Below are 13,753 nucleotides of genomic sequence, written 5' to 3'. Positions count from 1 at the left end.
CCTGTCTCACCTCCACACACTCATCTGTGTCTCTATTACTCCACCAGTGCACCTGTCTCACCTCCACACACTTGTCTTTCTCTCCGCTCCTCCTGTTATCACACATGCTACATTTTATTTCAACACTCCTACAGCACAGAAGAGACGAGACCAGATCTGACAAGAAGAAATGAGAGAAATGATACAAGATTTGAGAGGAGACAAGAAGATAAGATCAGAGAAGAAAAGGCACGAGAGAAGATACAAGAGACGAGAAGAGATGAGCAACAAGATGGACACCTGACACAAGGCAAGAAGATAAGAGAAGAGCTGCCTAAGACACACAACATTTAAATTTACATGCAAACAGGACGTGTGTGTGTGTGTGTGTGTGTGTGTGTGTGTGTGTGTGTGTGTGTGAGATGGGTGGGTTAGGGACAGTGTGTAAGTGTGTGTGTGTGTGTGTGAGATGGGTGGGTTAGGGACAGTGTGTAAGTGTGTGTGTGTGTGTGTGTGTGTGTGAGATGGGTGGTCTGTGTGTGTGTGTGTGTGTGTGTGTGTGTGTGTGTGTGTGTGTGTGTGTGTGGGTGTGGGGTTTAGGGGAGGTGTAAGGGGATAGAAAATACGGTCTGTACAGTATAAAAACCATTACGCCAATGGAATGTCCCCACATTTTACATAAACAAACGTGTGTGTGTGAGTGTGTGTGTGTGTGTGTGTGTGAGAGAGCTCTTTCAGATTGGCTGTCATGTCCTGTGGAGCGTGGAGAGGCCGACCCGTCTCACACACACACACACGCAGTGGCAGCAGCGGCGCATGTGGTGTGTGTGTGGAGGCTGCTGTCAGGTTAAATGCAGCAGGAGGGTGTGAGGGATATTTTTAGATTGCAGCAGGTTTCCTTCTGGATGAAGAAAATGAGTAAAACGGCTTCAGAACATCATTTTCCGTCCCGTTCTGTGCATGTGGCATCTGTGTCACTGCAAAAAATGCTCTTCTTACTCAATAATTTTGTCTTGTTTCCAGTTTAAATATCTGAAAATTCTTAAATCAAGATGCATTTACTAGATAAGTAAAATGACATAAGATATTTTTCCTTGTTTTCTTAAAAATAAACTCTAAATGAAGAGAGTTTTTGCTTACAAACAGGCAAAATGATCTGCCAATGGGGTGAGAAATATAATCTTGTTTCTTGTATCCTTCCTAATCAGAAATAAGATTATTTTTCTCACCCCATTGGCAGATCATTTTGCCTGTTTTAAGCAAAAACTCACTTCAATGCATCTTGAATTCTTATATGTTTTTTAAATATTTGGACTGAAAATAAGTAAAAAATACTAAATAAGAAGAGCCTTTTTTGCAGCGCTGTCATGTTTCTCACTGGTGAAACTCGTCTGGTTCCGCCGCTGCGTCTCCAGTCCTGCCGGGTTTGTTTAGGCCTCACCGCGGCGGGTCGGCTCGGTCAGAGACACGCGGCTGCTCCATAAAGCTCAGGATGGATGGCCATATAGATCAGAGCAGCAGAGAGACGAGCCACACTACATTAGCTTTATGGGCCTTTACTCTGCCAGAGAAAGAAACGGAGACACACAGAGACACGACTAACAGAGACGGGATGAGGGACTGAGGGGAGAGAGACAAACACAGACGAATGAGACGAGAGGAGAGAAGGTATGGGGTCAGTGTTCATTTTGTTGATAGGGGTGGAACGATACACTTGTGTCACGATTCGATATGTATCCCGATATTTTAAGCCAAAATAAAGTTTTTCTTGTTTTTGTACTTATTTAATATTATTTGTGTTTTATTATCAGGACCCACAAATATTATACATTATGTATAGTTTTGTATTTGTATGATTCTATGTAATAAGATTATTAATGTAATAATATCACTGAAGCGCTAAACTTTTTTTTTTTTCCCTCACACATTATTCACTCTTTCAATGCAGGCAGCATCTCTCCCCATGTCTGTTATGTCCTGCCTCTCCCGCTATTAATGCAGTAAGAATAAACCATCTGAAATGCTTTGAATAATCATACCACTGAAACTAAATGTGATCTGGTGATTTAAATGATGTTTGCGCTCTCACTTTGAGGAGCGCCGTTCCACCAGGGCATGCGATTCAGATGATCAATGCAATCCGCCACAGCTCTAATCGCAAGAAAGCTCGTCAGAGCGACCGCTAGTCTCAAACTGTAAACGTTTATCCATCATAAAAGTGCATCTATCATCATAAAAGTGCATCTGTCCATCATAAAAGTGCATCTGTCCATCATAAAAGTGCATCTGTCCATCATAAAAGTGCATCTATCCATCATAAAAGTGCATCTATCATCATAAAAGTGCATCTGTCATCATAAAAGTGCATCTATCATCATAAAAGTGCATCTATCCATCATAAAAGTGCATCTATCATCATAAAAGTGCATCTATCATCATAAAAGTGCATCTATCCATCAAAAAAGTGCATCTATCATCATAAAAGTGTATCTGTCCATCATAAAAGAGCATCTGTCCATCATAAAAGTGCATCTATCCATCATAAAAGTGCATCTATCATCATAAAAGTGCATCTATCATCATAAAAGTGCATCTATCCATCATAAAAGTGCATCTGTCCATCATAAAAGTGCATCTGTCCATCATAAAAGTGCATCTATCCATCATAAAAGTGCATCTGTCCATCATAAAAGTGCATCTATCCATCATAAAAGTGCGTCTGTCCATCATAAAAGTGCGTCTGTCCATCATAAAAGTGCGTCTGTCCATCATAAAAGTGCATCTATCCATCATAAAAGTGCGTCTGTCCATCATAAAAGTGCATCTGTCCATCATAAAAGTGCATCTATCCATCATAAAAGTGCATCTGTCCATCATAAAAGTGCATCTATCCATCATAAAAGTGCATCTGTCCATCATAAAAGTGCATCTGTCCATCATAAAAGTGCATCTGTCCATCATAAAAGTGCGTCTGTCCATCATAAAAGTGCATCTGTCCATCATAAAAGTGCATCTATCCATCATAAAAGTGCGTCTGTCCATCATAAAAGTGCGTCTGTCCATCATAAAACTGCATCTGTCCATCATAAAAGTGCATCTGTCCATCATAAAAGTGCATCTATCCATCATAAAAGTGCGTCTGTCCATCATAAAAGTGCATCCGTCCATCATAAAAGTGCATCCATCCATCATAAAAGTGCATCTGTCCATCATAAAAGTGCATCTATCCATCATAAAAGTGCGTCTGTCCATCATAAAAGTGCGTCTGTCCATCATAAAAGTGCGTCTGTCCATCATAAAAGTGCATCTGTCCATCATAAAAGTGCATCTGTCCATCATAAAAGTGCATCTGTCCATCATAAAAGTGCGTCTGTCCATCATAAAACTGCATCTGTCCATCATAAAAGTGCATCTGTCCATCATAAAAGTGCGTCTGTCCATCATAAAACTGCATCTGTCCATCATAAAAGTGCATCTGTCCATCATAAAAGTGCGTCTGTCCATCATAAAAGTGCATCTATCATCATAAAAGTGCATCTGTCCATCATAAAAGTGCATCTGTCCATCATAAAAGTGCGTCTGTCCATCATAAAAGTGCATCTGTCCATCATAAAAGTGCATCTGTCCATCATAAAAGTGCATCTGTCCATCATTAAAGTGCATCTGTCCATCATAAAAGTGCGTCTGTCCATCATAAAACTGCATCTGTCCATCATAAAAGTGCATCTGTCCATCATAAAAGTGCGTCTGTCCATCATAAAAGTGCATCTGTCCATCATAAAAGTGCATCTATCCATCATAAAAGTGCGTCTGTCCATCATAAAAGTGCATCTGTCCATCATAAAAGTGCATCTGTCCATCATAAAAGTGCATCTATCCATCATAAAAGTGCGTCTGTCCATCATAAAAGTGCATCTGTCCATCATACACTGCATGAAAAAAGGTGTATCCGGACCCGTATACTCCTGTATACACTGCTGAAATTCGGAAGAATCCGGGAGTATACTGGCCGGATAGGTCAAATTCCATGGATCGGTATATATCCGTATACATCCGGAATGATACCAAATCGGATGTATGTTGTGGCCGTATACTTCCATGCTACAGCCATTTGTTGCCATGGCAAGTAATCCCATCAGGTTTTTTCAGGAGACATTTTCACACCTCTGAGCAGCTTTGCCTCCCATCCCCTATTGGCCTTTCAACTCAAACTGGATTGGTTGTTCTTTTAAAACCACTCCCAAAACCCAAACTGCTATTGGAGGACAGGGCACATTGAAAACCCAGTAAAGTGATTTTATTGGTTACTTTTAAAACTTAGCCCACCCAAGGCCTTATAGCTTAGTGATTTGATTGGTTATAGGTCAGCTATGCAGATACTGCTCATACACCATAAACCCCACCCCCCCTCTCCCCCCAAAGGAAAAATACACACAAAAAAACAATTTAGGAAAATATGGAATATTTATTAAGGTACATAAAACATTATCAAGAGCATTTTAAACAAGCAAAAGAATCGAATGGAGAAACAAAAACAAGTGAACAAAATGTATTTAAAAGGGATGGAAATGTAAAGAACAAAAAATACAAAAATAAAGGCATTTAAAAGGAACAAATAAACAATATAAATATAACTATATAAAATAAACATAAGTTAAAATGAAAGGGTAAAAAAGGCATGAAAAATAAAATTAACACAACATACTTAAAAGTTGGCGATATAAAGAAATAAATACACAGTGTATCTAAAATGTAACATTATAAAATGAGACAATGCAAAAATTTAAACATAAAATTAGAACCAGAATGTTATTAAAAAAAAGGTTATATAATATACATAAATGTTCTAAGTAAACAATAAAAATAAGTGAAAAAAAAAAAAAACTCACAAAGAGCATTGTAAACATATTATAAAATGAATGGGGGGAAAAAAAGTGAGCAAATTCTATTTAAAGGACAGCGATGTAAAGAAATAAGAGAAAAAAATGCATATAATATATGTTCTAAGTAAACGATATATATAAGTGGAAACATTTCCAAAGAGCATTGTAAAAATACATTATAATGATGCACTGATGATGTGACGTGTAGCGGGGGTCAGCCTCTAGTCTGGTTCGTGGCACTTGGCAGAGCGCAGACAACCGTAGTTCTGTTTGGTGGAGACCTCACCATCCACACTGGCCTTCCATCAACAGCATCATCTTTATCAGACATCTGCTCTATTGCTGCAGTCTCTCACAGGTCTCTTTCTGCGTTAGCTTGTACAACCCTGGACCTGGTCTCCAGCAACTGCAAAACATGACAGTAATTTAACCACTAAAACACAGACTGTGTTTACATGTGCAACAATAATGCAACGATGTATTCTAAGAGTAAGGTCTTAATCGCAGGAAGGTGCTCACATGACAAGCAGAACTCTTCACTCCAGTTTACATGCAATTTGCATTATTCACTAATGAGTATGGTTATGTCACACTCAGATTTGATCAAAGTATTGGGTTTAATGTATAAGTTTAATCACAATATTGACAAAATCATATCTCCTAAAGAGAAAATAAATGCTTAGCAAGTGTCTTAACTTACCCTTCACTTTCTTTGACGGTTCTTTGCCATGTTCTTCATACTGTGTCTTTTTTGGGCGTTTTCAGGCTGAGCCACAGAATACTTCCTCCGTGGTGTCTCAATATGTCTTGCAACCTGCTGAATAAATCATGAATAATTGTAATACCAATAAAAGTAAGCAAAACACATGGTAAATATTAATATAAAATTACTTTAAAAAATAATACAATCTTTAAGATTACCTTTTACACATTCAGGGTCAACATCTGTAAAAGTTGTACTTAATTCTTCAAAGGAAAATGGTCAAAGCGAGGTTGTGTGATGACTATTCTGGGGGGAAAAGTTGCAGTTATAATTAATGAAATTCAGTTTTGGCATTTCAAATCCATATGTCGTTAGTAGTAGGTTAACATTTACAGTATACAATAAGCAGTCTTACCCAGTTTGTGGATCGTATTTGTGTGGGCTGTTCTCTGAATTGGGTTTCACACAAAGGCACCTTACAGATTCCTGTAAAGTTTGAAATTAAAATGTGTTTAAACGGATTCACAATCTGCAAGAACCACAATATTTTCAAGTTTGAATAAGATGGCAATCAAAGTAACCGCTGGAGACAAAACACATAACGTTATCAGGCTAACGTTAATTGTAAGCCAACTTTGGTTTACAGGCACATTATATAACAATATCTGAACTTACCTCACGTTACGTGCCCTTTTAAATCTTTTCACGGTGTTGTTAGGCTCTTCCTGTAAGTTAGTCCTGCTGCTCATACTTTTGCTCGAGAGAATAAAGACGCTGGAGAGCCTCTTGGAGAAGATCAGCCTGTGTTTAGGCTGTGCAGATATAGTAAGCTGACGAGATGTAGCACTCTGGTAGGAGATCAGCTGCTTCATCAAGGCATTCACAGTAACTGGGCTTGAGCTTGAGGCTGCTTGTCCTCCTCTGTTCAGTGGAGTAAAAAAACTAAGGTTCCTTTTACTCTCCAAATTAAATCTGTCGAAAATTATCGATTCCAAATCTCAACCAAACACCACAAAAAAAACAACTATCCGTTCTCTGTACTTCCGGAAACAATGCGGAGGTTTCAACTTTCGCGCGCATGAAACAATACACTACTATTGGGTGCGCCTCCGTCCCCACCTTTATTGTGAGTGGTTGATTTCAAACCTCAAAACGCCCCCTCTTTGGCGCGTGTTGTTTGCTTGCTAATCCCCACTCAAACCACGCCCTCGGTATGACGCGCCGCAGGTGTATCTTTAATTTGGTGAAAAAATATAATGCCGGACATAATTATCTATCAACATGGAAGGACAACCACCTGTTGATAATAATACGAGAAAGAGAGCTCGGCGGTTTTGCGACCACTGCAACGAGAATGTTTCACATGCATATTTTTATCTTCACAAAAAAAAGTTTTTTTTCACAATGGATCGATTACAGCTGAGACAAATCACAACACAGAGCTGGAAGAGGGTGCATGTGATGAACTTCACCCAGCCGAAATGAGACCTGTGGACTGGGATGATGCTGGTATTCATTTTGGTAAGTTACTGAACATTTTTTTTAATGTAAAACCAAATGACAAGTAAAATAAGATGGTGATCATCAGCATTTGGTTTATATATTTACTGATGTCGTGCAACATTACACTGATGTTCATGATCTGCTTTGGTTAGAGTTGACACACAATAGTGATTTGCTTGATTTCAGAATGTAGTAAGTTTGTGTTTTTTCCAGTATAGGCATAAGTCTTGTTAATACATTGTAACTTTTATTTATTACAAATTTTGGTCATTTGAACATTTAAATCATGATGGGCCATTCATAACAATAACTAAAGTTATTTGGATAAACTATTACGAATGGCCCATTAACATTATATGGCCCATCATGACCTGTACACATGCTGTACTGTAAAGTGCATGATATGTGATTCTAAGGGATTTTAGTAAACAGCTGCTAACTTTAAGATAATGCTAGACAAATGCTTAGCTCCAGCCATTAATCAATTGGTGTTGTGATGTTTCACTGTTTAAACTAAATCTTTGTATTTAGCTTATGTAAATTTGTGTGTAGCTAAAATCGTTGTATTGTTCTTTAATTGTTACAGAGGACATTGGAGACCAAGAGCAAGTTGATTTCTGCATATTTGAAGAAACCAAGCATTTACATGAGAACCAAGATTCGGCAGATCTTCTTGATTTATCCATTACTAAAGGCAAGGCTCCTTACATTTAAATTGATGCACACAGACAGATGTGTATTGTTACACTTCTATTAATTTTTTCTAAAAAAAAAAAAAAACTCTAACAAATGTCTTTTTTTGAAGAAGAAGAAGAAGAAGAAGAACGCAATGAGCTGCTCAGGCTTTCCTTGGAGCTCAGTGAAACGTCTTCAGATGATGACAGTGACCATGAAGAGCAACATGTCTTTACAGATGGTCAGCACAGTGAACATTTGGATTTTAAAGATGACAAACCTGAAGAAGATAATGACAATAGAGACAGCTCTGCTTTGTTACTTGTAAAGCTATTAGCAATAATGCTTTTAACCTGGCAAGCATTGTTCAACGTTTCAGACAATGCCATCACTGCACTGCTGCTATGCCTCAGACAACTGATGGCTCATTGGAAATATTCTCAGTGTTGATTGGTGTCTCCTGGGTTTGCCACTGTGGCCTTTGGCTTACTCAGTTGGGGACACTAAATTTATGATCAACGTTATTCAACTAAATATACAAATAAAATAAATTAATTAGGTCTTATTTAATTCTATAAACTATAATATTGATCTGCCAACATTGTTGACCCTACAGCCAACTAAAATTTTGTTGCAAAACCAGTACGACAACTTCACTGAATATGCTGTCTGTCCAAAAAGATGATAAGCTTCAATGGCAAGGAATATCTGTACCCCAAACTAACCTATTGTTACTAGAAAGTAACTCAGTCATTAGAGACCTTGGTAAAAAAGACCTGGGTTTTTTAAAAAGAGAGGCGTGGAGAGAAATACAAATTCTTGGACGAACCAGTCCTCGACCCAAATGCAGAGCTGCGTGCTGGAGTCATTAAGAGATTTCTTATAATCAGTGTTAAAAACTAACACGCGTCCTATACGCCATGTTGTTGCAAAGGTTTCGTGGTTGCACCCTCATCCAGACAGATGTTTCTTTGGGAACCCTGTGGAGGTGTGGGACACAGACTGATTGTGCAGCAGCGTTCCTACCTGTGGAACGTATTGCAGGGAGATGTGTACTAAGTACATACATTGTGCAGTTAAGTCAAACAAAAGAAAAGGTATCAGCCATAATTCCCATTTGCACAATGTTTGAGATTTAGCCCCATGCGATTTCCAACGACCTTCTTTTTATTCCTGTAATTTTATTTTGAGCATATCTGGTTTTTTTTTTGTGTTTTTAAAGCCATGTTTTCATTATTTCACATTAATGTACATTCCTTTTTATTAAATTTTATTGTTATTAACTGCATTTTGTAAAACTTCACAATAAATGTGGGTTGTTCTAAAATGGTTGGTTAATTTTCCTTTATTTGTTCCATTCAATTTCTTAATTTAAAGTTTTTGTGACTATATCTTAGGGGTGTTTATTTTGTAGTGTTTTTATAAAACCTTTGATTAAGAGTCATAATTCTCAGTCCTGAAGTCCTCCCCTGCCACCCCTCCCTCTGAGAACAGCCAGCACCTCAGTGTCATTAACATATGAAAGGCCTTCTTCACACCTAACAGTCACCAGTCCTAGCACCCAGCAGTGTTTCAGCTGTATATTTCCGTGAAATTTCACGGATGCCTGTATATGTCCGCATATGTGAGGTTTCCGGGTGTATCTTGAAATATACTGTTCCGTGTTACTCTGATCCGCTTTTTCCCACATACGTCCGGTAAACCTCAAATTACACAGGAGTTTACCATGCCCGGATAATCCCGTATTCCAGGGTTTTCATGCAGTGATAAAAGTGCATCTGTCCATCATAAAAGTGCATCTATCCATCATAAAAGTGCATCTGTCCATCATAAAAGTGCATCTATCCATCATAAAAGTGCATCTGTCCATCATAAAAGTGCATCTATCCATCGTAAAAGTGCGTCTGTCCATCATAAAACTGCATCTGTCCATCATAAAAGTGCATCCGTCCATCATAAAAGTGTGTCTGTCCATCATAAAACTGCATCTGTCCATCATAAAAGTGCATCTGTCCATCATTAAAGTGCGTCTGTCCATCATAAAAGTGCATCTATCCATCATAAAAGTGCATCTGTCCATCATAAAAGTGCATCTATCCATCATAAAAGTGCATCTGTCCATCATAAAAGTGCATCTATCCATCGTAAAAGTGCGTCTGTCCATCATAAAACTGCATCTGTCCATCATAAAAGTGCATCCGTCCATCATAAAAGTGTGTCTGTCCATCATGAAACTGCATCTGTCCATCATAAAAGTGCATCTGTCCATCATAAAAGTGCATCTGTCCATCATAAAAGTGTGTCTGTCCATCATAAAAGTGCATCTGTCCATCATAAAACATTATTGTTACATTATTGAAGTATTGAAATATCTGACCTGTCGAGCAGAAAAAAGCATATCTGTGTATTTTTATTTTTCCTTCTCATATAAATGCTTTTTTTGCCTTTGAATTCAGTTGATACGAGAAGAGAAAAGAAATTCGATAAAGCAAGGTGAGAAGAGAAACGAAGAGAAGAAAATAAAATGAACAGAAATGAGAAAAGATGAAATGAGAATAAACAAATAGAGATGAAACATGATAAAAAGAACAGATGAGATGTGAAGAAAAGAGAGACGTGAAGAGAGCAGATGAGAATATACTGAAGAAAGAAAGAGTCAGATCCCGGACAAACACATGAAAAGAAGAAGAGAAAAACACAAGAGAGATGAGAAGAATATTTCATTACAACAGCCCCCCCCACACACACACACACACACTCACACACACACACACACACACACACACACGAGCGATCTCACATTAATCTGACTGATAAATATAACACTCAGCACTTTGATGAAGTGCCACAATTATTGTGAAGACGAATGTGTGTGTGTGTGTGTGTGTGTGTGTGTGAGAAGATAAACGAGTGGATTTGCCCTTGCTACAGGAGCAGATCACAGCGCAAAGGAAGGCGGCTCATTACCAGCCATGAGTCCGTCTTCCACAGATGTGTTCAGGCTTATGAACACCCCCCCCCCCCCCACACACACACACACACACACACAAACACGCACATGTCGTATTTTCATGTTTTATGGGGACATTCCATAGGCGTAATGGATTTCATACTGTACAAACTGTACATCCTATCCCCCTACACTGCCCCTAAACCTACCCATCACACACACGCACGCACGCACGCACACACACACACACGCACACACACACACACACACACGGACATCAGTGATGACATGAAGACACATTCACAGAGTCTGAATAATGAAACGTTCCGCTTCTGTTTGAGTTGCTCTGTATCTTGAAGTGGACCATCAACAGCTGCAGCATCTTTAGCGCCGCCTGAGGATCAGACGGAAATAAAGCAGCGGAGAGGCGGATGAGACGAGACAGCGACTGGCTTTCAGGCACGCGTGTGAGTCCAGCCGAACAAACACAGACGTGAGGTGTGAAGGCACTGGCGAGCGCGTCTGGAGATGAAGCTCTTCTATATAGAGATCATCTGGCAGAACACAAAACACACGGCAAAAAATGCTCTTCTTATTTAGTATTTTTAAATAAGATTATTTTTCTCACCCCATTGGCAGATAATTTAGCTTGTTTTAAGCAAAAACTCTCTTCATTTAGAGTTTATTTTTAAGAAAACAAGCAAAAATATCTCATGTCATTTTACTTGTCTAGTAAATGCATCTTGATTTATGAATTTTCAGATATTTAGACTGGAAACGAGACAACATTACTGAGTAAGAAGAGCATTTTTTGCAGTGTAAATCATGCATGCTATTTTGAAATAACAAATTTCATTTTTTGACCCAGGTCTCCTGCGGATGTTTATAATTTCATCAAACGATTCATCATAAACGAGTCTCTAGAGAATATTAAACAGGCCTGTTGTTGCCAAATGTAGCAAAAGAGCAGATTAGAGATTTTGCAATGATATAAACAATGAGATTTGCTATCACACTGCAAAAAAGCTTTTCTTTCTTAGAATTTTTGTCTTGTTTCTAATCCAAACATCTAAAAATTCTCACTCGCTCGCTCACTCACTCGCTCGCTCACTCACTCACTCACTCACTCACTCACTCACTCACTCACTCACTCACTCACTCACTCACTCACTCACTGACTCACTGACTCACTCACTCACTCACTCACTGACTCACTGACTCACTCACTCACTCACTCACTCACTGACTCACTCACTCACTCACTCACTCACTCACTGACTCACTCACTCACTCACTCAATGACTCACTCACTCAATGACTCACTCACTCACTCACTCACTCACTGACTCACTGACTCACTGACTCACTCACTGACTCACTCACTCACTCACTCACTCACTCACTCACTCACTCACTCAATGACTCAATGACTCACTCACTCAATGACTCACTCACTCAATGACTCACTCACTCAATGACTCACTCACTCACTCACTCACTCACTCACTGACTCACTGACTCACTGACTCACTCACTCACTGACTCACTCACTCACTGACTCACTCACTCACTGACTCACTCACTCAATGACTCACTCAATGACTCACTCAATGACTCACTCACTCACTCACTCACTCACTCACTCACTCACTCACTCACTCACTCACTCACTCACTCACTCACTCACTCACTCACTCACTGACTCACTCACTCACTGACTCACTCACTCAATGACTCACTCACTGACTCACTCACTCACTCACTCACTGACTCACTCACTCAATGACTCACTCACTCACTCAATGACTCACTCACTCACTCATTCACTCACTCACTCACTCACTCACTCACTCACTCACTCACTCACTCACTCACTCACTCACTCACTCACTCACTCACTGACTCACTCACTCACTCACTCAATGACTCAATGACTCACTCACTGACTCACTCACTCACTCACTCACTCACTCACACACTCACTCACACACTCACACACTCACTCACTCACTCACACACTCACTCACTCACACACTCACACACTCGTCTGCTCAGTTATAAGCACAACAGTGTCATGGGACATCACAATTGTCCATTATTTTCCTTTACAGAAGTTGGCAAACCTAAATGTTGCTTTATTCAAAGGTACTGTATTTATGGGAATAAAGTTGGATAGACTTTATTATCAAGCTTTCAGTTCTTTGCAATAATCTAGACAATCACAGCCCAGATTTGCAAGTACACACACTTTCAACAAGGCAGTCAGCTTCATTCCCTTGATTACAACGAAATCACACAGCCTTTCACAACAGATCACTGAGTTCACAATAAGGAAGTTTATATTTCTTTTTCTCAGCTCAACAACAAAAAACAAAAACAAAAAACAAAATGTGCGAGTACAACAACATAAAGTGCCAGATTTGGTGCATTTGGTCTGAGTGTGTACTTCATCATCCTCATGCTGCCATAGAGGAGAACCAGAGCCCAGTTTCACAGCGCACAAATTAAACTGTTCAGCCCAAATTTGCAACTCATGACTCAATGCAATGAGCGTCCACTAATAATCTTTCACTGACTCCGAACACAAATAGCACAGCGCAGAGCATGTGTGTGTGTGTGTGTGAGAATCTAATCCTTATTGGTCTGTCACCGCTCGTCAAAATATTTGATAAAACCAATCAAAATCAGAGTAAAGGCCGGCTTTATGTTCACACAGAAACTGCTGCGGCTGAGCGCAAATTTTAGCAGCGCAACTCGACGTCAAGTAAGATGAATGTAAGCAGATAAATTAAACATTCATGTATACTGTAAAAAATGTTGTTTTTTGTTGGTTTAACTTAAAAAAGTAAGTAACCTGGTTGCCTTAAAATTTTGAGTTTATTGAAATTAAAAATTTGAGTTGATACAATGAAGGAAATTGGTTTAATAAATAGAAACTCAAAATATTATTGTATCTGAACCACATAAAACGTGATAAATCATGAAAATAGCACAATTTGGCTGCGTCATCATTACATTTTACATTTACATTTAATCATTTAGCAGACGCTTTTTTTCAAA

The 13,753-nt window shown here is 39.0% G+C and overlaps 1 protein-coding gene and 1 long non-coding RNA gene across 7 annotated transcripts in view; both read right to left on the bottom strand.

The window, feature by feature from the left end:
- The window catches only part of celf6 (CUGBP Elav-like family member 6), a 205,232-nt gene that overhangs the window by 108,576 nt on the left and 82,903 nt on the right, over positions 1-13,753 (bottom strand). The gene's annotated exons all lie outside the window — the stretch shown is intronic.
- On the bottom strand, positions 5,066-6,517 carry LOC137043594 (uncharacterized). 2 transcript variants are annotated; one of them, XR_010898533.1, is made up of 5 exons: positions 6,241-6,517; positions 5,981-6,051; positions 5,784-5,871; positions 5,563-5,679; positions 5,066-5,268 (listed from the first exon to the last, which is right to left on the bottom strand). It is a non-coding gene; the product is annotated as an uncharacterized lncRNA (long non-coding RNA). The 2 variants fall into 2 exon arrangements; XR_010898532.1 differs by lacking the exon at positions 6,241-6,517 and having other exon boundaries at positions 5,981-6,221.

The sequence above is a fragment of the Pseudorasbora parva genome, chromosome 16 (assembly GCF_024679245.1).
Source record: "Pseudorasbora parva isolate DD20220531a chromosome 16, ASM2467924v1, whole genome shotgun sequence".
NCBI classification, from domain to species: Eukaryota; Metazoa; Chordata; class Actinopteri; order Cypriniformes; family Gobionidae; genus Pseudorasbora; species Pseudorasbora parva.
This window is presented reverse-complemented; position numbering and strand designations above follow the sequence as displayed.